The sequence below is a fragment of the Rhineura floridana genome, chromosome 8 (genome assembly GCF_030035675.1).
Source record: "Rhineura floridana isolate rRhiFlo1 chromosome 8, rRhiFlo1.hap2, whole genome shotgun sequence".
NCBI lineage: Eukaryota > Metazoa > Chordata > Lepidosauria > Squamata > Rhineuridae > Rhineura > Rhineura floridana.
The window spans coordinates 84680211-84704989 of record NC_084487.1 but is presented as its reverse complement, the minus strand read 5'-3'; positions in this window follow the sequence as shown (position 1 = coordinate 84704989).

Genomic DNA, 24779 nt, shown 5'->3' with positions numbered 1-24779 from the left:
TGCAGGGAGGGGGTCATTCTTATATTCCTAGGGAGAGAATTCCACAGCCTAGGGGCCGCCACTGAGAAGGCCCTATCCCACGTCCCCACCAGTTGAACTAGAGAGGAAGTGGGTATGGAGAGAAGGGCCTCTCCTGAAGATCTCAGGGCCCGGGCAGGTTCATACAGGGAGATACGGTCTGATAAATAGCCTGGAACTAAGCCGTATAGGGCTTTATAGGTCATCACCAGCACTTTGAATTGTGTTCAGAAACAGAGTGGCAACCAGTGGAGCTTTTTGGAGTTGTATGGTCCCTGTAACCAGCCCCAGTTAACAACCTGGCTGCAGCACATTGAACCAGCTGATGTTTCCGAACAATCTTCAGAGGCAGGATGTAACTAAGGCATGTGTCACCGTGGCCATGTCCAATGGTTCAAGGAATGGGCGGAGTTGGCGCACTAGTCTCAACTGTGCAAAAGCACTCCTAGCCACCACAGAAACCTGGGAATCCAGGTTTAAAGCTGAGTCCAGGAGCACACCCAAACTGCGGACCTGTGTCTTCAGGGGGAGTGTAACCCCATCCAGCACCAGCTGTATCCCTATTCCCTGATTCGCCTTACGACTGACCAAGAACACCTCTGTCTTATCTGGATTAAGCTTCAATTTGTTCGCCCCCATCCAGTCCACCACTGATGCCAGGCACTGGTTTAAAACCGAGACAGCTTCCTTGGAAGTAGGTGGAAAGGAGAAATAGAGTTGGGTGTCATCAGCATATTGATGGCACTGAACCCCAAACCCCCGGACAACCTCTCCCAGCAATTTCATGTAGATGTTAAATAGCATAGGGGACAAAACTGAACCCCGAGGGACCCCACAGGTGAGCGGCCAAGGGGTCGAACAGGAATCCCCCAGCACCACCTTCTGGGTTTGTCCCTCCAAGAAGAAATGGAGCCACTTCAGAACAGTGCCCCCGAGTCCCATCCCTGCAAGCTGACCCAGAAGAATACCATGGTCAATGGTATTGAAAGCCACTGAGAGGTCCAAGAGAACCAACAGGGACACACTCCCCCTGTCAGCTCCCTGTGTAGGTCATCCACCAAGGCGACCAAAGTCGTCTCCGTCCCATAACCAGGCCTGAAACCAGACTGAAATGGATCTAGATACTCTGTTTCATCCAAGAATCCCTACTTGTGGGCTTCCTAGGGGCATCTGGTTGGCCACTGTGAGAACAGGATGCTAGACTAGATGGGCCATTGGCCTGACCCAGCAGGCTCTTCTTATGTAGAACAATGGCATCAGGCAAAGTATAAACAACCTGGCTGTGGTGTGGTCCTGCTTTCTTCTTACTTCATTCCTTAGATAAGGATGTGGGTTCCCCCCCCTTTTTTTCTGCTTTCTTGTGAGAAGTCCGAGTTCATGGCCCCTACTCTTGGAAAACTAAGGCCTTTCCAGAAGAGAGGAGCACTCAGCTCCTGACAGTTTCAAGAATGAGAGAGAACTAACGATTAAAATCCAGGTAAGGTAGCCTGCTGTTTGCTCTTACCCTGACAAATAGAGAATGACTTACAGCCTTTTGGAGCAATACCCCATTGCATTTTGGAAACTGGTGCAATGCCACTTGAAGGGATTGTGATTACCAAATGAGGGGTATCTGCATTTATTGTCATTATTCTGCTTACATATTCCATCTGTGTAACCAATAAACTGAATGTTATTCTTTCACACAAGTGGGCTTTTTTCATTGTGATAACCTCACAATCTGTTTGGACCGGACCCTGATTGGATCAGGCCCCCAGGTTAAGGCAAGAGCTAACCCATGAGTCTGGGTTCAGATGACACACTAAGCCAAACCATGGCTTAGCAGCAAAACAATCAGGGAGAAACAAAGTGGCTGCAATCTCTCTGGGAGCCCACACATTTGCTCATTTACAGTAAGCTTTGGTTTGGCTTAGTGTTATGTGCAAAGTGGGCCAATCTCTCCCCAAGTCTAGTCTGTTCTTTTTCACCACTGTGTGCTGATCAATCCCAGTGCAAGTGAGGGTTGTGTGTACATCAGATAGTTGTGGGTGACCCAGGAAGAACCAGAACTTATTTGCAGAAGCCTCAAGGGCTCTTGTGGGAAATGGATTGTACTAATGTTTGCAGGATATGGCAAGACCTGGCCACTTGAAATGGTGAGGCCAGTGATTCCTTAACTGTTTGCATGGGCAACTATTTCAGGGAGGACCTGTGTCATACAAGTGACTTTTCAATCAAGTAGTTAACATGGAAAAAGTGAAGATCCAATCTTCATGCTTTCAAAGCAGAATATGGGCAAATACACCCTTTTGTTCAGCAAAGAAAATCCCTTTCAATCACTTTGTCACTTTGCTACACAAGAGCCACATATTAGAAGAATAAAATTGCAGATATATATTCAGGAATGGTTATCGGTGTGCATGTTGAGCCTAGTGATATTTTTTCACTTGAAATCTAAATATTTAGATTTCTAGAATTTAGGATCTTCATTGATTCCTTAGGTCACTGACAGTTCACAGCGCTTTCAGTTTTCAAATCATTCTCCTTATATTTGCATTTGATTTATGCAAAGAGGAACTGACTTTTTTATTTCTTTAAAAAGCCAGTTTGTTGTTCCGACATTGTTTGTAACTCACATTTTCAAAGAAAACTTCAGAAAGTAAGCCATGGAATTTTGTCATGCCTGTTGCAAGGATGATGGCTGTGCTCTGCCACCCTAGTCAGAGGCAGCATGCTTCTGAAAACCAGTTGCCGGAAGCCTCAGGAGGGGAGAGTGTTCTTGCACTCGGGTCCTGCTTGCGGCTTCCCCCAGGCACCTGGTTGGCCACTGTGAGAACAGGATGCTGGTCTAGATGGGCCACTGGCCTGATCCAGCAGGCTCTTCTTATGTTCTTATGTTCTTATGAGAAATCCATGAGGCTAAATGGTCTCTGATTTGCTTAGGTTTTTGTGTGTGCGTGATTATCTAATTGACCTTCAACATGCATTTTGCTCAAAACTGGGGTGAAGATTAATTGGCAGGAATTTTGATTTGTGCCTAAACCCCTGGAGAAAGAGATGGGCAGACTAAAGGAAACAATGTTATCTGAAACAGGATGGATTTTATTCAATTTAGCTAACTCCCATTCACTCTCCTTAGTATGAGCAGCGCCAGCCCAGAAATGTTGCTGCCTAAGGACAAGATGGTGGTGTTCGTTTTGCATACAGAAGCCGATCAGACTGCCAATGAAATCTTTTATTCCATCATTGGTGATAGGGGAGCCTCTTCCACCATACCTGAAGGGAGTAGGCTAGTTTAGGGGGCACACACATAGTGGGAAACAGCTGTGGGGTTCAGATGAAATAGTCAGGGGCTCTGTCCACCACCACTCCCAGCACCTGCTACCTGAGACAGCAGCCTCAATCTGTCTAATGGTAGAGCTGGCCCTGGATTTGAGGGGGTGGATATTTTCTTCCTGTGCTTCAAGTGCTTCTGAGGTGCTCCCTCCTGGCTTAGAGCCCAGGAGCAGTTTCCCTTCCCTGCTTCTGATTTGTTATGGCCCACACATCCGATGATGTGCCTACTTAGTATTTAGTATTAATTAAAATGATCTATAACCTGTCTTTCCATAAAATAATAAAAATGCTCACATTAGTATTTAAAGTCCCAAATAACTTAGTCCCTAAATATCTGAAAGACCACCTTCTTCCCTACAGACCCTCTTAGGTGTTAAGATCAGCAGAGGAGGCCCTCTTGGTAGTTCTGCTGCCCTTAGAAGCTTGGGGGTGGGTGGCCATCCATGAGAAGGAATTCTCTGTGGTAGGCCCTAAGCTGTGGAATTCCCTCCCCACAGCCTCTGGATTGTTTTCAACATAGCGCTAAGGTGAACATTCCATCAGTGCCGCTGTCTATTATCTTTGTGAAATCATGGAGGACTGGTGAAGTGCCGGATGACTGGAGGAGGGCTAATGTTGTCCCTATCTTTACAAAGGGCAAAAAGGAGGAAATGGGGAACTACAGACCAGTCAGCCTAACATCAATCCCTGGAAAAACTCTGGAGCAGATTATATAACAGTCAATAGCTGCTTTCACACTGCACTTTATTCCATTATTCTGATGATTTCTTACCTGGTAATTTGCGCATTATATTTGATCTTTCACACGATGCACAAGCTAGCTCCAGAATTCTAGTGGAATGTAGTGGAAGTTTAGCGCTAATTTCCATGATAAACGATACCAAAAATAATCTGTTGGCAAGGCTGGGAACCCGGAAGATTGCAGAAGTGTATTGCTAGCTGCAGCCGCTCATGTGACAGGCATCCCAGCATGCAGTGTGTTTGCGTGGGTTTTTTTGTTGCCTGATGAATGTTGAACAAGCATTCCGGCATCGGTGCAGATAGCAGCAGCATTTCCCACACATACCTCTGTCTTGATAAAACTAAAACAATTTAAAAAGTCAGATCCTAAAGGGAGAGGGCTTTCATGGTGACAGGATGAGATCTTAGACCTCCTACACAGTGAGGAACAGTGTGCATGGGTGAGGGATGAAAACAAGCTGTGTGAAAGACAGTTTCGCAAAATGCCGGTATATCGGCTGAAAAAGCTGCTGTTCTTTAACGCAACAGGTACTGTAGTGTGAAAGGCATTTTAGAAATCGGGAGAGAAGCGCTACCTTTTAAATCCATTAAACTAACGCAATCAGCCCCATGTGTGAAAGCAGCCAATCTGTAATCACCTTGAAAACAATGCAGTGATTACTAGGAGCCAACATGGACTTATGAAGAACAAATCCTGCCAAACTAATCTTATCTCATTTTTTGACCCGGTAACCTCCCTTGTAGACTGTGGGAATGCTGTGGACATAATATATCTCAACTTGAGCAAAGCTTTTGACAAAGTGCCCCATGATATTTTGATTAGCAAGCTAGCTAAATGTGGGCTAGATGGAACAACTATCAGGTGGATCCACAGCTGGCTCTAGAATCATTCTCAAAGAGTGCTTATCAGTGGTTCCTTCTCAAACTGGGTGGAAGTAATGAGTGGGGTACCACAGGGCTCAGTCCTGGGCCCAGTGCTCTTCAACATTTTTATTAACGACTTGGATAAGCAGGTACAGAGCAAGCTTATCAAATTTGCAGATGATACAAAATTGGGGACACAGCTAATACCGTGGAAGACAGAAACAAAATTCAAAGGGACCTTGATAGGCTGGAGCATTGGGCTGAAAACAACTGAATGAAATTCAACAGGGATAAATGCAAAATTCTACACTTAGGAAAAAGAAATGAAATGCACAGTTATAAGATGGGGGATACTTGGCTCAGCAATATGACATGCGAGAAGGATCTTGGAATTGTCCTTGATCACAAGATGAATATGAACCAACAGTGTGATGTGGCTGCAAAAAAAGGCAAATGCGATATTAGGCTGCATTAACAGAAGTGTAGTTTCCAAATCACATGAAGTATTAGTTCCCCTCTATTCAGCACTGGTTAGGCCTCATCTTGAATACGGCATCCAGTTCTGGTCTCTGCACTTCAAGAAGGATGCAGACAAACTGGAACAGGTTCAGAAGAGGGCAACAAGGATGATCAGGGGACTGGAAACAAAGCCCTATGAGGAGAGACTGAAAGAACTGGGCATGTTTAGCCTGGAGAAGAGAAGACTGAGGGGAGATATGATAGCACTCTTCAAGTACATGAAAGGTTGTCACATAGAGGAGGGCCAGGATCTCTTCTTGATCATCCCAGAGTGCAAGACACAGAATAATAGGCTCAAGTTTCAGGAAGCCAGATTTCGACTGGACATCAGGAAAAATGTACTAACTGTTAGAGCCATGTGACAATGGAATCAATTACCTAGAGAGGTAGTGGGCTCTCCGACACTGGAGGCATTCAGGAGGCAGCTGGATAGCCATCTGTCAGGAATGCTTTGATTTGGATTCCTGCATTGAGCAGGGGGCTGGAGTTGATGGCCTTATAGGCCCCTTCCAATTCTCCTATTCTATGATTCTGTGGTCTAAGATCCTGCAATGTCATGTTTTTCAAACAAGACAGCTCAGAGCATTCTGAATCTCCATCCTCTTGTGCAGGAAACATTATGATGATGAGAGACTGACCCATGCAACCTTCCCTGCCCCTGACCCGCTTTCATTGCTGCTGTGTGTGTGAGTGCATTAGAATAAAAATACAAGGTGGTACTAGTGGAGGTGGTGATGATGTTGTAGTGCTGCTGACAAACTAATTCAGGAATAGCGAATAGTAAAAGAAGAATCATTATGCAGCAGTTAGTCCAAGGCAGACAGACTCAAAGATAATTATCTGCCTCACTGATAGGTAAATGGGGGGGAAACACGTGGAACACCATGATCGTTTACATAAGCATTTATGTTCAAAATTGCAATTTTTTTCACCACCATCCAAAAAAACCCATGGATCGAATCACCTCACCCCCAAAAAAACCCACAGCAGATCGAACTGGCAAGTGCCAAAGCAAGCGGGAACAAAAACAGGGAGGATCAGGATCAACCAACTATCAGAATACAAGTGGATCGGAACTAAGCAGTGAACCCCCTCCCTAGCTGAGTTACACCTCCACCCAATATAAACCCTTCCCCCTCCAGCCTGCAACAAGGGGGGTTGGACTGCAAAGTAAATTGTCTTTGGGAATATTCCAGGATGATTGCTGAATGCATGCTTCATGGATTGTAGGTATAATCTTACTAAAATTAATTAGCAGAATGTTTCTGAAATTTCAAGTATCAATAATTTAAGGTGGGGTTTCAAATAGCCTTACAATAATGAAACATATGATTAACATCAGCACTGTAATTACCCTGTTTTTCCTTAATATGCCAAGGTTAGCTTATGGGCAAACTGGCAAGTCACCTTACCGTCCAACAGTGGATCTGTTTCCAAGCTAATTACATACCTGGATTGTTACATTTATTTTCATGAATTACAATAAGGTGTATAATCCAGCACTACGAATTGCTTTTCCCCCTTTTCATCAATTGTAGTGGTCACTGGCCTTAGCAAGATAACTTCATGCAAAAGATGCATTTGCACATATATTTAAACATTATATATAGATACAAATTCCAAGTGCAGTATATTCACACATAGTATATAGAGTTCCTACAGTGCTACAAATTCAACTTTTCAATGGATTTTCTTAACTAACAATGCAAATCTTATAGCACCTTGGACTTGGATGTTCACAACATTCTGTTGCTGCTACTCCTCAAAGTTGGCCTCTGAGGCCAGAGCTAATTCCCAGTCCTTACTGAGGGGAAGCCTCCAAAAAGCAATTGCCTTTTGGTGCTTTACCATATAACTGAGGGGTGCAACAATGGAACCAATTCCCTAGGGAGGCAGTGGGCTCTCCAACACTGGAGGCATTCAAGAGGCAGCTAGACAGCCACCTGTCAGATATGCCTTAAGTTGGATTCCTGCATTGAGCAGGGGGTTGGCCTTATAGGCCCCTTCCAACTCTGCTATTCTATGATTCTATGCTATTGCTTTCTCCCCTGCTATTGAGTCTATTTTTAATTCTCTAATGTAATTTGTACGTTTTTATGTTGTATGTCACCCAGACTGGCTGGATAACCAGGCAGATAGGCGACTAATAAATTCAATAAATAAATAAATATAGACAGGTATACATTTCTTGATATTGCTGCACCCCATCCCGGCAAATATGGAATAATATTTGCCTGTCCAAGAGCTTGTTTCCTAAAAAAGCTTTATTTGATCATGGAGGAAAGAACTTCATGTTTTGATTGTACTCTCTCTCTCCCCCCCTCTTCCCCCCCTTTTTTTACTATTCTGCTTTAGTATTTTTGAAGGATTATGTTATTGGCATTTTTCCCTCCTGCAGCCATCTTGTCCATAAATAAAGACATGTGAATGGCTGGCTTTCAAAAGATTTATGCGGTTAACTCTTTATGTAACCAAAAGGCTTGTTTTATGGCAGAAACATCCAGGTGTTGTGAGAAAGAATGACATCCCAAGGTAGTGATCCCAAACCCACTGAACTCAATAGGATCTACTCAATGGCATTGCAGCAATCTCTCTCTTGTTTCTTTAGTTGTACTTTTAATGTAACATATTTTATCAAAGAATATATGTTTTGAATTCTGCTGCGTCAGTGTGTTTATTTTTAAAGTCAAGGCTATAAATCCAATGAATAAATATATATATGGTCAGCTGGATATTTGGATTCTCCTTTACATATAAATTTCCGCAACATTAGAAGACATTACACACAATTATTGGAAACATATACTTTATCCGTTATTTATTGGAAGCACATACTTTATCCTCCTTAATACTTTTGCACACTTTACTGATTCCCATAACCTCCACTTTGCAGTTCAGTTGATGCAGTCCTTACTATTTTAGCACAGACAGAAAACTGCTGCATAGTGGTTATGTGACCAACAGGGATGTGCCGGAAGGTTACTGCTTTAAACTTCAGCTCAGCCATGAACCCACTGGGTGGCTTTGGAAAATCCATGATGTTCCAGTCTTAGCCTGCCCTCAGTAAGATGGAATATTAGCCTACTCTTACATCCTGAGTGGTGAGAAATTGAGCAGCAGTGCAGTGCTGAAGAGTTTAACTTGCTTTAAATGAGACTTACAGTGCAATCCTGTAAGAGCAGAAGCAGCACCTGCTAGATGAGGCCAAAGGCATAACTAGTCCAGCCTGTGTTCTCACAGTGGCCAACCAGATGCCTATGGGAAGACTGCAAGCAGGACCTGAGTGCAAGAGCACTGTCTGCACATGAGATTCCTAGCAGCTGGTATTCAGAGCCATACTGCCTCCAACATAACCATCATAGCTAGCAGCCATTGATAGCCTTACCCTGTATGAATTTGTATAGTCCTCTTTTAAAGGGGACCAGCACTACCTGCTGTGCAAGTGAATACCATAGCTTAACTATTTATTTATTTATTACATTTATATCCTGCTGTGAAGGACAACCAGGGACTGCCCCACTGCCCCCTTGGCTTCAGTCTTGTGTGGATGCAGAATGAGGTCCCTGGTCAACGGAACTGGCTGAGGAAGAAGGCCTGGGAGACAAGCCAAATGAGGAACAGCTGAGGAGAAACTCAGCTGTTGGTGGGGAGCCTTCAGAAGCCCATATAAGAGACAGCCTGAATGCAATGAGGGAGGGGGATCTTCAGCCTGAGAGGGAGAAGGGGCTGCAAGAGACAGTGAGGGGCTGGAAGGCTACAGGACAAGGGGTGAGGCCTCAGCCTTGTCCCCCCGGGACTGGGAAAGGACCCTCATTGGGGAAGTGTGGAGTGATGTAACTGTGTGTCTCCAATGAGGTCTAAAGCCAAGGAGTCCTGGGGATTGTGATTTTTCCCCCATGGCAAGAGGGAGGCCCAGGCCATGGAAACTGGGCCTTTTGATATTCCCCTACCTGTGGAGGCCCAACACCTGCTCTTCCTCCCAGTAGAAGCCCAGGCAGCATGCACTGTGCAAAGAAGTATTTTGCTTTGTCCGTCCTGAATCTTCCAACATTCTGTTTCATTTGTCATAGTATTATGAGATGGGGGGAAATTCTCTCTATCCACTTTCGCCATGCATAATTTTATACACCTATATCATGTCTCCTCTTACTCACCTTTTGTTTCCTCAGAAGTAAGTCCCATTGAGCTCAAGTGGGTATAAGATTGCAGCCTTAAGATCATTCAGATGTTCCAGCCACTTCTCTATATGGATGGCATTAGTTTAGTCTTTCTCTTGCTGTTATGTTCTTCCTCTGAATGTGACCTCTCAGTAGTTTTTGATCCTTTGGCTAATAGGAATATAGGAAGCTAGCTTAACACCACGTTAAACTGTTGGTCCATCTAGCTCTGTATTGTTGACACTTACTGGTAGCAGCTTTCCAGGATTTCAGGCAGGAGTCTTTCCCAGCTGTACCTGGAGACATAAAGGATTAAAAAATGGAAATGGACTGCCTTCAAGTCGATCTCAACTTATGGCTACCCTATGAATAGGCTGTTCATGGTAAGCAGTGTTCAGAGGGGGTTACCATTGCCTCTCTCTGAGGCTAGTCCTCCCCAGTTGGCTAGGGCCTGCTCAGCTTGCCACAGCTGCACAAGCCAGCCCCTTCTTTGCCCACAGCTACCAGCTGGAGGGCAAGTGGTCTCCTTGGGACTGTGCAGCTTGCCCACGGCTGCACAGGTGGCAGGGCACCTAACCCCTGAGCCACTCACTGTGGGGGTGATCTTTAGCTGGCCCTTGACACCCAGGAGACAAGAGCAGGGATTCAAACTCACAGACTCTGGACTCCCAGCCAGGCTCTCCTCCCCACTGTGCTATAAACAGGGGCCTATTACATACAAAGAAATTGTTCTATCACTGTATCTCAGGACAACTAAAGAGAGCATTAGTTTACTGATGAAAAAAATCAACTGAAATATTGAACAAGGATACTGTTCAGCATTTATATAGTGCCTTTTCTAAATGTTCAAAGTCCTTCATTACCTGTGTCCATAAGAAGCATGTTGTGAGTTTGAGCTTTCCTTCTTGTTGCAAAATGGGTCTATCACTATAGTGCTTCCTAAAGTTTCTCTTGCTGCAAGTCTGAGACTGTGCCAAATAGCATCAACAGCCCTCACTCACTCTCCTCATCCAAACATTCTCCGCAGATTTTGGTGTTTCAAATTACCTGATCTTGTTTCCAAAGCAGAAGTGATTTAGGAATTTCCCATGGTTCGTTAGTTTGTTTCTGAATCTGTACAGAGCAGGATGCTTCTGTGCTTTTCTGCAGCTTTCATTTTATTAATATTCACCCCATTACCAATATACCCTCCCATTACCAATGCCGCCCTGGGCTCCTACTGGGAGGAAGGGCAGGCAATAAATTTAATGAATAAATATGATAATAAGTAAATGCACACTGATAAACACAGCAAATAGTGTTATCCTTCCCTTCATCACCAAGCAACCCCAGAGTGGGGTACAATAAAGCAATATAAAAAACACAGTATCCTATAATAAAATAATAAATCAACTAGGGCTGGAGAAGAAATTTGGTTCAGTTTGCATTTAAATGTGAACCTACCTAATTTACATTTCCTGAAAAAAAAATGAATCAAAATGTAGCCATCCATCAAAAGTTGCACTACTCTGAATTTTTCAGTGCAGTTCTCCAGACAAGCAGCATGCACAAAAATGCAGATACTAGGGAAGTATGCATAAAAATGCATATATTAGAGAAAGTGACATACAAAAATGCATTATATTTGGCAAAATTGCATACCAATTTATTGACAGCATTGAAGCACATCAAATACCATGTGTCTTTTTCATCCCCTTTCAAACCACCAAGAGGAACAGCTGTGCTACCCACACTGAACATCTCAGTGCTCCTACTTTTACTGGAAATCTTTGTAATACAAATTGGAAAACAGAACCAGTATGCCTCAGCCATATTAATTTTTCAGGTTTCAAAGAATGCTTAATATACATTTATACAGGATCGATCAAGACATACTTTTTGCAATATACTATTCAAGTTGCATTGAAAATGACTGCATCCTAAATGTTCTGTCATCCTCAGCACTGTTTCTTGGCTTCAGATATTCAACACTTCATTCCACTAAAAGCTGTTCAGTATCAGTCTGTTTTTGCGGTTTCTGGGGGATGGTCATATTTCCTTGAAACAGTATGTCTTCAGTGGCTGTCATAGATAATTTTTTCCCCTCACTGTCATTAAAGTTTGGCTCAGATGATACTTCTACTCTTGGAAGTAGCATAAAAATCTTCATGATCTTTCTTTTATTTCTGTGCACATCTACCAAGAGGGCCAGGCTGGCAGCACCACCAGCAGGTCACCTTTGGTTGCTTCATTCCAAGTCTGGTGCAGTGAATAATCCATAGGGCTGCACCAACCCCCACCACTTTCACCTAGCATTCAAGCACCAGCCATACTTAATCTTGCTTAACGATGCACCTAGACTAAGAAGGGAAGAAGAGAAGAAGAGGGCTGATGTCATAATCCAGCAGAAAGTTCCAACAACCAACAATGCAAAAATATATCTATTTGGAGAAATTCACACTAAAATGCTGATGGAATTTTCATAAAGTCTGTCTTTTAAAAATAAATCACAAACTGATGTCAAAATGTGGAGAACTGAATTTAAGATTGTAAAAATGACAAAGTAAGAGAAACCAAAACAGACTTATTTGCCCTTCCCTAAAATGAACAGTGCAAAACAATAGCAGATAATCAGGCTCTGGCACGAATATCCTGGAAATGCCTGGGTGAAAATGTAGGTCTTCAGCTGGCAGCGCATGGTAATATCATTTCTGCATAACAGAATGTTTTTTAAAGGTTGAGAAAACCCAGATTTTAGTTTGGTAATGACATAAATAATGTCATTCACACACACACACACACACACACACACACGGTGACAGCAAGCTCTCTTGTTAATTGGAAACTGCTGAACAAGATAGAGAAGGACCCTTTGATATCTTGGGTTCAGTCTAAACAGAATAATGACATTGGCTACAATTTACCACACAATTAAGCATGGTTAAGTAAGCTCCATTGAAATCAATTTCACCTATTTAGGGTGTTCATCCCTGCATGGAAGGTTGCACAAAGCCCTTTCCACAAACACACATTTCATTAGTGTGCTTTCAAGACTACTGCATGTCAAATGGGAGCCTTTTGAAAACATTCTTCCACACTGAAGGAAAGATGCTGAATTCAGTGCAGAGGAACAGGGAGCACCTGGACCAGAACTTGTTTGTACAGTAGGGCCCCACTTTTCGGTGGCCCGCTTTTTGGCATTCCGCTAATACAGCGGCTTTCAATTAGAGTAAGGCCCCACTCATACAGTGCTTGTTCCGCTTTTAATGCATTTTTTGGGCGTCAGGCACCATTCTATTGAATGAGTATCACTTTTTGGTAGGTTTCACGTAACGTAACCCACTGTATGAGTGGGGCCCTACTGTAGTCACAAGTTGTTTGTACTCATTCTTAGACACTCCTCTCCATTCCTACCTATAGTATCAACTAATCATTTTATGATTGTCATTTTTCAGTTGAGAAACATTCAGTTTAATTATTTCTTAAGGAATTTGAACTGAAATAACACTACATGCACCAACTATGATGTAATTTTGCTGCTGTTGGCGAAAGAAGAATCATATGCTTATTTACATAAGCCAGAAAAGGAAACAAGATTTTATCAAATTTATCAATTTTGGCTACCCCTCTAAAGCTGCAATAAGCCAAAAATTCAGAAAGAACCATGTCCCAGCCCTTTTCAGTGAACCCTCCCATTTTCCAATGACTCACCAGTTCTAAAAGCATGACTGCTAACAAGAGAACAACTAGTTTCTGGTGAAGTAATTGAGGAAAAACAATATGAGACGTTGCACTCAGCAAAAATGGCCTCCCAATTTTTTTCACCTTGTTTGAAGGCAGCAAAAAGGCCATTTCATCAAATGTTCTTGGGGAGGGAAAGAGAATGAAATCATCCAACAGTTCAGGGAATACCTTAAGATGGGAAAGCAAATCTTTGTTTTCCAAGAAATTTCAGACTTGCTCTATTTTCTGAAAAGTGCCATTTAGTGTCCCAACAAGTGTATCTTTTATAATATTGGCAGGAAAATGGATCTATCCCCATAGCTCTTCTTAAGGATAAGGTTAGAATTGCCAGGTAAAGAGGCCAGAGCCATTGGTTTGCCCTGTTTGTTAGAGACTGGATTGTGCTTAGCCTCAGCAGCACAAGGTGCTCTTTATGCTGCAGCAGCTAGAGCTAACAAATAGCCTCAGCCTGCCAAAACAATGCATCAAGCCATCATAAGTTAAAAGCCCCTACAGTAGGGATGGAGAACTTGTTTCAGCTTGAGGGCCACATTCCTGTCTGGGCAACCTTCCAGGGTACACATGCCAGTAGTGGGTGGGACTGGAGGTAAAAGCAGGTAGAGCAATGAGTGTGAATTTTATCTCTGTACAGTAGGCTAGTTTCTATCCTCCATCGAGGTAAGCAAGAAGCATTGTCAGACTTCAAGGAGATATTCCAGGCAGGCAAAAATGCTCAAGAAAGGCATGAAGCAGGGCAAACAAGGGGTGTGGCTGGAGAGGAGAGGAGATGTGGCTGGAGAAGGTATATGATCTGCAGAGAGTCCCAAGGGCCATAGAGAGAGGCCTGGAGGGCCGCGTTTGGCCCGGGCCTGAGATTCTCCATCCCTGCCCTAGAGCAACCAGGGCATTTCTTTCATCTTGTTATGAGTTGGGAAAGTTCTGAAATAGTTTAAGGTCTCTCTGTGGACTCTCACGTCATGGGAAATGTTGCATGAATTGATTGTAGTTGTGCAAGGTGACATAAAAGCACAGTGGAAACATCAAATATATTGATTCCTTCAGATGTACAGGTGCTACTGTCATGTTGTTGATCTGGGTTAGGAAAGTGCAATGCAACATAACATTGTACTTTCCCTGTCCCCTATTCAGTGTTTGTCACCTATGCCCACTGAAGCAAATGCACTAATACCTTGGAGACTCATATGTGTATAAGGCTCCTGGTGGTTGCCTTTCCATTTACAATGCAGGTCAACTTGACCTGTGATGCTCCATTAGGAACGAGTTTTCTGCTTCAGGGCCCCTGTTTTTTCTACTCCTTTCTTTTACACATACTATGGTTCTGTCATGGCTCTGAACCTTGTGGTATAAAGCAGCTCAGAATATGAAATGTTGAGTTGTCAATTGTCGACCCTGCAGAGACAATGTTAGGGAAAGTTCAGACTATTCCTTTCCTGTTGGAAAAACAAAACACCAACTTGTCCTGTGGGGTGCTTCCCAAAATTATAGAGAGACCTTCAGTGATTTGAACCAGCCCTCCAGGTTATTTAAGGTAGGGCAAAATCCACAAATTAATGTAGCGCTTTGTAGAGGTTGACAGAAATGTGCACAAGGAAAGAGGGAGAAGTCTACCCTTTAATCTCAGTTTCTCTTTTTTTAAACTGTGCAAGTGGCTAGATTAGAAATGGAAGAAAAATTGTAAAGCAGACCAGCCTAATTCACCAGTGCTGGCAAATTGGAAACCTATAAGTCAGATTATGCACTTCTGAACATTTTGCAATGCAATTTCAGTTCAAAAATGCACACACAAGTGTGTATTTTATGGGGAAAAGGAGCACAAAATGCATATTGTGGGTGGAAATGCACTGAAAAGCATTCAAACGTATTTTTAAGGGAAGAATGAGTTCAAAATGTGTGCCTTTTGAATTGAAATGAGACACACACGCCATGCATTTTTTAAAATGTGGAAAAATACAATGGAACAGACCTATGATTGAGCACATGCAAAACTGCTATGGATCAGAAACAGGTTTTTTTGGCCATCACCAGATTAGGTTATGGTTTAGACAATCTAGTGAGGCCCAGCATAAACTCCTGTCATGGAAGAGCAAACGCTGGGGCCAACCGCAACTGACGCCATCATCCCTTTTGCATTTTTTTTGGCCTGTTACGCGGCAGAGAAGTGCTGTGCAAAGCAGCAGCTGCAGCAGGTGTTGCCATCAGTATTACCCCAGAATGCCTCTGGACCTCCAAGGTATTGTGTACTGGACCCAAATATATTCTGGGGATAATGAAGATGATAGCAGGAGCAGGGATTTTTCTTTTCAGCAACCATGGAGTGCCACTGCCTGTTCCCAACCCTGCCTGCTGCCTGAACTAGTAAGCTTACCTGGGGGCAGTGGCATGAAGCAGCTCCAGCCGCCACCACCACCACCACCTTCATTTGAGGGGCAGGGGCAGCAGAGGGCGCATTGCCTATGGCCCTCTCAGAACTGACACTAGTCCTGAGTCTAGTTCCTATTTTGCTTTTCATTGCCTCTAGGCTGTCAGTATTTTGTAGGAGGAACTCAAGTGCATAACGGAACTTTAGCTGTGCACAATTAAAGCACAGTGATGCCTTGATGCAACAAATCCGCTTGAATAAAGACATTTACTTTTTGCACTTATGAAACGACAGGGAAAGTGTGGGATGAATAAATGATTAATGGAAAGATGTAGTAACACCGTGCAAGCAAATCAGGATGAATGCTTGGTCTTGTATAACCTCCCCGCAAACAAATCAAAATGAACGCTCAATAAAGACCATACATCATCTAGCCTCTGCATAAGCTTTGTGCAAACAAATCAGGATGAATACTCAATGAACAGGTTGTGTGGAGAAGCTAGTTGTTGCTTTTCAAAAGTTCAAGGATGTTTAAGGAGTTGTTCTACTGTCAGCAGAACTAATAGGTATCATTCATGCAGCGTTATTTAACCTGGAATTAAAGCATTTGATCATGTGAGTAGTCTTACCCTCTCTCCTCCCCACCTCTACCTACAATGTGTGAATATATAATAAGCCTATGGAGTACATTGACAGAAAATATGGTGGATGAAAACTAGCATATGTGGCTCTTGAAAGGATTAGATTAAGTTAAGGTTTAACCAAACTGGCCTTCCAAAATAAACAATTCTATCAACAATGGGTTGTCCCTATATTCAAAGTGGGGATGGGTGAGAAATTTGATTCAGTTCACATTTCAAGCTGAATCCATCAAATTCACACTTTCTGAAACAATAAGAGAACCAAAACATAGCCATCCTTCGAAATTCTCACTTATTCAAATTTTGCAGTGCAGTTCACCAACCAATGTTTACAAAAATGCATATGTTAGGGGAAAGTGTGCATAAAAATGAATATATAAGTGACAATAATATATAAAATGCGTTATATGGGAAATGTCTTGCAAAATATGTGCATCAATCAAAATTGCCTAGAAAAATGTGTTTATTAGGAAAATTGCAAATTTCTGTAGAAATCTAAAGAACCAAATTTAAGATTGGAAAAATGAAAAATGGAGATAACTGAAATGGACAGATTTTTCCATCCCTAATTCAGAGACAGTGAAGGCTGGTCCACTGCCCTAAACTCTTCAGTGAGCCCCTGCCAAGTCCCTACTTCTCTGCCTGCCTATGTTACAATGAGTCCAGAGGGTGACACTGACTGTCAGCTTCCTCCTCTGTAGTCTCAAAGTTGCCCTTGCAGAACTCAGCAGGGAAGAGGGTGGCGACAAAACTAGAATTATTTGGCTCCATCTATCTATCTACATTGCAAAGATGTATCACTGAACATTAAAGTCAGGATCATTCAGACCATGGTATTCCCAATCTCTATGTATGGATGTGAAAGTTGGACAGTGAAAAATGTGGATAAGAGAAAAATCAACTCATTTGAAATATGGTGTTGGAGGAGAGCTTTGAGGATACCATGGACTGTGCAAAAGACAAGTAATTGGTGTTAGAACAAATTAAACTAGAACTATCACTAGAAATTAAAATGATGAACCTGAGGTTATCATACTTTGGACACATCATGAGAAGACATGATTCACTAAAAAAGACAATAATGCTGGGAAAAATAGAAGGGAGTAGAAAAAAAGGAAGGTCAAACTAGAGATGCATTGATTCCATAAAGGAAGCCACAGACCTGAACTTACAAGATCTGATCAGGGTGTTTTATAACAGATGCTATTGGAGGTCGCTGATTCATAGGATCGCCATAAGTCGCAATTGATTTAAAGGCACACAACAATCATTGACTCTGGCTCCATCTAATGTTTGGACTCCCTGCCTTCCACCCCACCAGTATCAATGGACACCAGCCACTAGTGTTCAGAAACAATATACTTGTGGTTACCAAGCACATGAGACTAACAGGAAATAGCTACTTACATCACCTGGTTCTGCTATTCAGTTTCCTGGTTGCATCTAGCATTATTTATGTTTGTACAGAGCTTCTGTATTTGCAGTCCTTAAAGGATATAGATGCAATTAAAATGGCCAGTTCCTTCAGGCAATCAATATACACATGTGAAATATGTGGGTCTAGGTGTATAAGCAGGTCTAGGTGTATAAGCAATACAAAAGCTTTTGTACTGATCTTGGCCAGTAATGACTTTCTAGTTATATTACTATTTTTTAAAAGTAAGATCTGTGCAGTTGTCAATGCACTTGCTTATTTAACATATTCTGCCAGCATTTCTGGCAGCAGCACTTGCTCTGGTGAAAGCAAATGAATTTCCTTGCTAATCTTGGCAAACTGATATGTGCTTACCATTACTTGATCGTGGCATCTGTATCCTCCTTTATTTATCCATTCAACCTATATCATCCTGTATCAGATGCATTTTTTCTTCAGATTTTTTTTTGTCCTTTGTTTTGTGAGATTGGCACCAAATGGACAAAACTTAAATAAATTCTATTCATGGTCACTTTATGATTAAGGCCATACAGTATAATTAGATCAGATTAGACACATTCCAGCCAGGCACAAACATCCAAGGAAGGTGCAAAGCAGAGCCAGTGATGGGTGTGGCTTGGAAAGAGGAGGTGTGGATGGGAAGAGCTCCAAGGGCCAGACAAAAAGACTTGGAGGGCAGCGCTTGGCCTGCTTTACAGCCCTGACTTAAGCATGTTTACTTTACTGCTAACTCAATTTTTCTAAATTTATCAACAAAATTGAGTATAAACATCCATACCACAAAATATTTTAAAAGGAAAGAGTGATATTCAGTGCTAGTCCTACTCAGAGAAGACCCACTGAAGTTAATGGACAGGACTAACAAATTCATTCATTTCAGTGTGATCGCTCTAAGTAGAATTTAGTTGAATACAACCCAAAAGAAATCAAATAGTAAAACACTGCTAACTGCAGCATAATCCCAAACTAAAAGGCATATGCAAAAAAAATAACCAACCAACAACTGTTTTTATTTGTTTAAATAGACAATACAGAGGGTGGGATTCAATAGCCAAGAAGCTAATACAGAAGAGACCTGATTCCTGTTCCACATGCAGCTAAACTCAGCCGGTGTGGAAACCTGAAGAAACCTTGATGATTCAAATGTGTTTACAGATGTGTGGGGTCATAGACAGCAGCCCATCTGCTTTGCATTCAGAAGGTTTCAGTTTCAATCCCTAGCATCTCTAGGCAGGGCTGGGGAAGACCCCTCTCTGAAACCCTGCAGAGCCACTGCCATGTGGACAATACCGAGCTAAACCAACCAATGGAAAATAAATTCCATTTGAAAATTAGCAAAGGAGGAAAAAATTCAGTGAAATTCACTTTGGTGGAGGGTGATGTTTTCTTGTAGTTACGTTACTTTCGAGGAGGCTGAGAGGTTTTGTCAATGTTCTTTTTTTGATTCTACAAATCATTTCTTCAATGGTTTGCATTCTGCAATCTTGCCAGGTGGCCACACTCCCTAAATACCCCATGGTGTTCTTTCCTGTGGGGCTTTCCTGTAAGTGTAGAAATATGAGGAGGTTGCATACTGTGCACCTGACAGAAAGTAAACATTCTTTTTCCTTTCTAAGAAATTAATGCAGACTTTTTTGAAATTAAAAGGAAGGATTTCCTTTAAAAAAATAAAGAGTGAGCACACTGATCTAAGGCACGCAGTAGTCAGCCTCCCCAGCTCCCCAGTAAAAACCCTGTTAAATGTCATAGGAAGATGACATGAGGTAATTCCTCTCATAGAGCTTTTCCAAATCAAGAAGTATGAGCAGCTGGGGAAACTGCAGAGCCCTGAGGAAGCATTTTATGCATAGGAAAAAGAAACATGTGTGCCCCAAAGCACAAAAATAACAAAAGCAACAATAACAACATAAGTGTATGCTATGACTTTATAGTATGAAATTAACAATTTTCCTCATTCTTCCATTCCTGACCGCACAGAAATGTTACAGCATGTTAATGACCCCAGCGCTACGTAGGATAAGCATTGGTTTTGCCAAATACTCCATATCTGGACAGCTGGACATTTTGTAAATGTTTGCAGTGATGTATAGGTAATAAAAGCATGCCATATCATAAAAAGGAGTCTGGTATGACATGTCCTTGATCAAGTTTCACTTGATGGGTTATATTTTTCCATTGTAGCAATATCCCACAGGGACTGTGATCTTGTGCAGTTTTCCATTGATTGGCTATGTTCAGTCTTGCCGCCATTACCATGAAACATGTCAGCTTCTTTGACAAATTGTCTGTATTTTCATCCTCAAAAACATTTAATAGCATTAGTTTTGGGCAAAATGACCTATCCTTATTAAGAATAAGAAGGGTATAATTGCTGTAAACCGCCCAGACAGCTATGGCTATGGGGCGGTATCTAAATGTAATAAAATAAATAAATAAATAAAATAGTATCAGCATATATTTTCTAAAACCGATGTGAATATTCACTTTCCCATGAAAGGTGAAAGTAGGTTCCCACCCAATCCCTCCAACAAACCAGTGGAATGGTTGATAACATATGTGACAATTGGGCAGGGGTATGGTACCACCAGTGGATTAATTGTAAAGCATTTCCTCATATAGATGGGAACCAATCTAAAGGGACACACTTCCCACATGTTATTCTTAAACTTTCTTTTAATTGATTTTATCTGTTTGTAGTCTATCTTTTTTGTTTGAAGAGACTAACAATTTATTATTATTATCATTATTATTATTATTATCATTATCATTATCATTATTATTATTATTATTATTATTATTATTATTATTATTATTATTATTATTATACCAGACAGCAGAGGAAGATTCTGATAGGCTTAACTATACCTCTTTTCAGGCATTATGATTGAGAGCTCAATAAACACATGAAGGAGGCTATAGAGATGAGCACACTAGCTTCATCCTCTGTTGCTGTTCCCATCACAGATCAGCTCAAATGTAGTTCATCCTTCACAAACTGGAGGGTGCTAGACCTACAGTGTGGTCAGACATAGCACAAACAATCTTCACACACACACACACACACACACACACACACACACACACACACACACACACGTTTACTGAACTCTTAATTGTAACTTCTGAAGAAGGCTATTCTTTCAGTAACATCCATCTATTTGCACACTACCTCTCTGCATCTTTCCAGGAAAATGAAATATACTGTTCCATGGGTAGTCAACATGGTGGCCTTCAGATGTTGTTGGACTCTCATCAGCCCCAGATAGCTGCCCAGTGGTCAGAGATTATAGTAGTTGGAGTCCAATAACATTTAGAGGACACCATTTTGGCTACCTCTGCAATACACCACGTGGCAATGGCAGCAGCTCTGCCTGAGGAAATCCTGGACTGAGCAAGTTTGTGGAAATGAACATTCATGCATGTTGCTTTCATGGAGGTTCTCACAGAGAGATGCATTTGAGATAGGAACATGGGGCAGGGTGAGATGGCCAAAGGTACAGAAAGAGTAAATGGAGGCATGGAAATGAACCCTTTTCTCTCTTCCACACATCCTCAACCCAAAGCAGGTTAAAACACAAGCTTCATTCTCACAGAAGAACTTCATAGGATCAAACTGGACATGATGGGTTGTATTCAACAAAAACCAACTCAGAGTAGATCCACCAAAATGAATAAACCTAAATTAGTCATGTCTATTAATATCAATGAGTCTATCAATGGTTCTGGGTGATGTCAACATCCATGCTGAGGCCACCTTATCTAGGGTGGCTCAGGACTTCATGGTCTCCATGACGACCATGAGGCTGTCCCAATATACCACCGGCCCAACTCATGTGGCAGGTCACACTCTGGACCTGATTTTTGTTACGGGACATGATGATAATGATCTGCGTATAGGGAGCCTTACATCAACTCCCTTGTCATGGACAGATCACTGCTTGTTGAGGTTTAGACTCACAATGACTCTCCCCCTCTGCAAGGGTGGGGGACCTATTAAGATGGTCCGCCCCCGGAGGCTGCTGGATCCTGATGGTTTTCAAAAAGCCCTGGGGAATTTTCCGGCTGATAAGGCTGGCGCTCATGTCGACACCCTGGTCGATCTGTGGAATGCGGAGATGACCCGGGCAGCTGACATGATCGCACCTGTGCGCCCTCTCCTTTGTAGAGCTCATACAGCTCCATGGTATACTCCGGAGCTGAGGGTGATGAAACAATGTAGGAGGCGGCTTGAGTGCAGATGGAGACGGACTCCTGACGAATGCAACTTTGCACTGGTGAGTGCTTATAATAAGACGTACTTTGGGGCGGTATGGGCAGCAAAGAAACAACATATCACTGCCTCTATTCAAGCCTCTATTTCCCATCCGGCGGAGCTGTTTCAAACCATCAGAGGGCTTCTACATTCTGGCCCTAAGGACGTGATGGGATCTTCTAAAGCTCGATGTGACGAATTTGCAAAGCACTTCCAGAATAAGATCTTTTGCATTCGCCAAGACTTAGACTCCAAAGTTATAGTAGTGGAATCAAATGAGGTCTCCGGAGCACAGTCTGGTCATATTTTGTTGGATGAGTTTCAATTGGTACAGCTTGAGGACGTTGACAAGGTGCTTGGACTGGTGCATGCAACCACTTCTGTGTTAGATCCTTGCCCCTCCTGGCTAATAAAAGCTAGCAGGGTGGGCACTGCCGGTTGGGCCAAGGAAGTGATTAATGCCTCACTAGGTGAGGGAGTGGTCCCACACTGCCTTAAGGCAGCGGTGGTGAGACCGCTTTTGAAGAAATCTTCCCTGGACCCAGATAATTTGAATAACTATAGGCCGGTAGCAAATGTGCCATTCCTGGGCAAGGTTCTGGAGAGGGTGGTTGCATCCCAGCTCCAGGCACTCTTGGATGAAACTGATTATCTGGATCCATTTCAATCGGGTTTCAGGCCCGGTTTTGGTACGGAGACAGCCTTGGTCGCCCTGTATGATGACCTGTGTCGAGAGAAAGACAGAGGGAGTGTAACTCTGTTGATTCTCCTTGATCTCTCAGCGGCTTTTGATACCATCGATCATGGTATCCTTCTGGAGAGGCTTGCAGATTTGGGAGTTGGAGGTACTGCCTGGCAGTGGTTCCGCTCCTATCTGGCAGGCCGTCTCCAGAAAGTAGTGCTTGGGGAGCATTACTCAATACCCTGGGTGCTCCAATATGGAGTCCCGCAGGGATCAGTTCTGTCCCCCATGCTCTTTAACATCTATATGAAGCCGCTGGGTACAGTCATCAGGAGTTTTGGAGTGCGCTCTCATCAGTATGCTGATGATACGCAGCTCTACTTTTCCTTTTCATCTTCTTCAGGTGAGGCTGTCAAGGTCCTAAACCGATGCTTGGCCGCGATAATGGACTGGATGAGAGCGAACAAATTGAAGCTCAATCCAGACAAGACTGAGATGCTGTTAGTAAATGGATCCCCTGACCAGTTGAATGTTCGACCTGTTCTGGATGAGGTTACACTCCCCCTGAAGGAGCAGGTGCGTAGCTTGGGAGTCCTTTTGGACCCATCCTTGTCACTTGAGGCACAGGTGGCCTCGGTGGCACAGAGTGCTTTTTACCAATTTAGGCTGGTGGCCCAGCTATGCCCGTATCTGGACAGGGAACATCTTACCTCAGTTATCCATGCTCTGGTAACCTCAAGATTGGACTACTGCAACGCACTATACGTGGGGCTGCCCTTGAAGATGGTTCGGAAACTGCAACTTGTGCAGAATGCAGCGGCCAGATTAATAACCGGGACCAAGCAGTCGGAACATGTGACACCAATTCTGGCCCACTTGCACTGGCTGCCTATACATTTCCGGGCCCAATTCAAGGTGCTGGTTTTGACCTATAAAGCCTTACATGGCACGGGCCCACAATACCTGGTGGATCGTCTCTCCCGATACAAACCCACCTGTGCACTACGCTCAACATCGAAGGCCCTCCTCCGGGTGCCTACTCAGAAAGACGCCCGGAAGGCGACTACAAGAAAGAGGGCCTTCTCAGTAGTGGCCCCCGAACTATGGAACACCCTTCCTGATGAGGTATGCCTGGCGCCTACTTTACTATCCTTTCGGCGCCAGGTGAAAACCTTCCTCTTTGCCCAGGCATTTTAATATTTTTAATATTTTAGTATTGTAGTATCTGTATTATTGTTGTATATGTCAGTTACATGTTTCATCTGTTTGTTTAATTGTTGATTTGATGATTATGTGGTTTTAAAATTGAAATGTAAATTTATATTTTTATTGCTGTACACCGCCCAGAGAGCTTTGCTGTGGGCGGTATAAAAATTGAATTAAATAAAAAATAAAAAATAATAATAATCTGAATAGGACTAGCATGGAATACCACCTGACGTTTAAATAGCCAACAGTTGCCAGGGTGAGTGGATGGGAGGCAGCCAAATCTGGACTATGGCATGTGAGGAGGGTAGTGTTTACCCTTTGCCCCCACCATGGTCCCAGTCATAATTACATCCTCTCTTTGCCTGCTGTTTGTGATTTCCTCAGTGATATGCACAAACAATATAGGTAGGGGGGAGAAGCACATTTTAAACTACTGCCACACTTCAAAGAAAATCCACAGTTTTTAAACACAGTGAATCTGCAACTGCATTTTGAACTATGTGCAGCCCATCCTCTGTTCCTTCATTCCAGGCACTGTCACTTTTCTGGTCCATCATATTAGCATTTTAACAATGTACATTGGCACTTGTAAAATCCTACTTTCATGCTGCACTTGAACATGAACGGAGCAAACCAGCAGTGGGATTTAAGTGCTATGTGCACACTCACACATGGTTTCCCTGTGCACTGGAGCCTTCGACTACTGCCAAAAGAATTAGTTGACTGTGTCTTTGTCTATTCACCCAGCATATATTTAGAACGGTAAAATATACATGTTGTTAAAGCCCCTATTCTCTCTTGGGGCAGGGAGGGGGAAGGAAGATCATAAGCTAGGGGAAATTATCATACTTCTAGACCATTTAA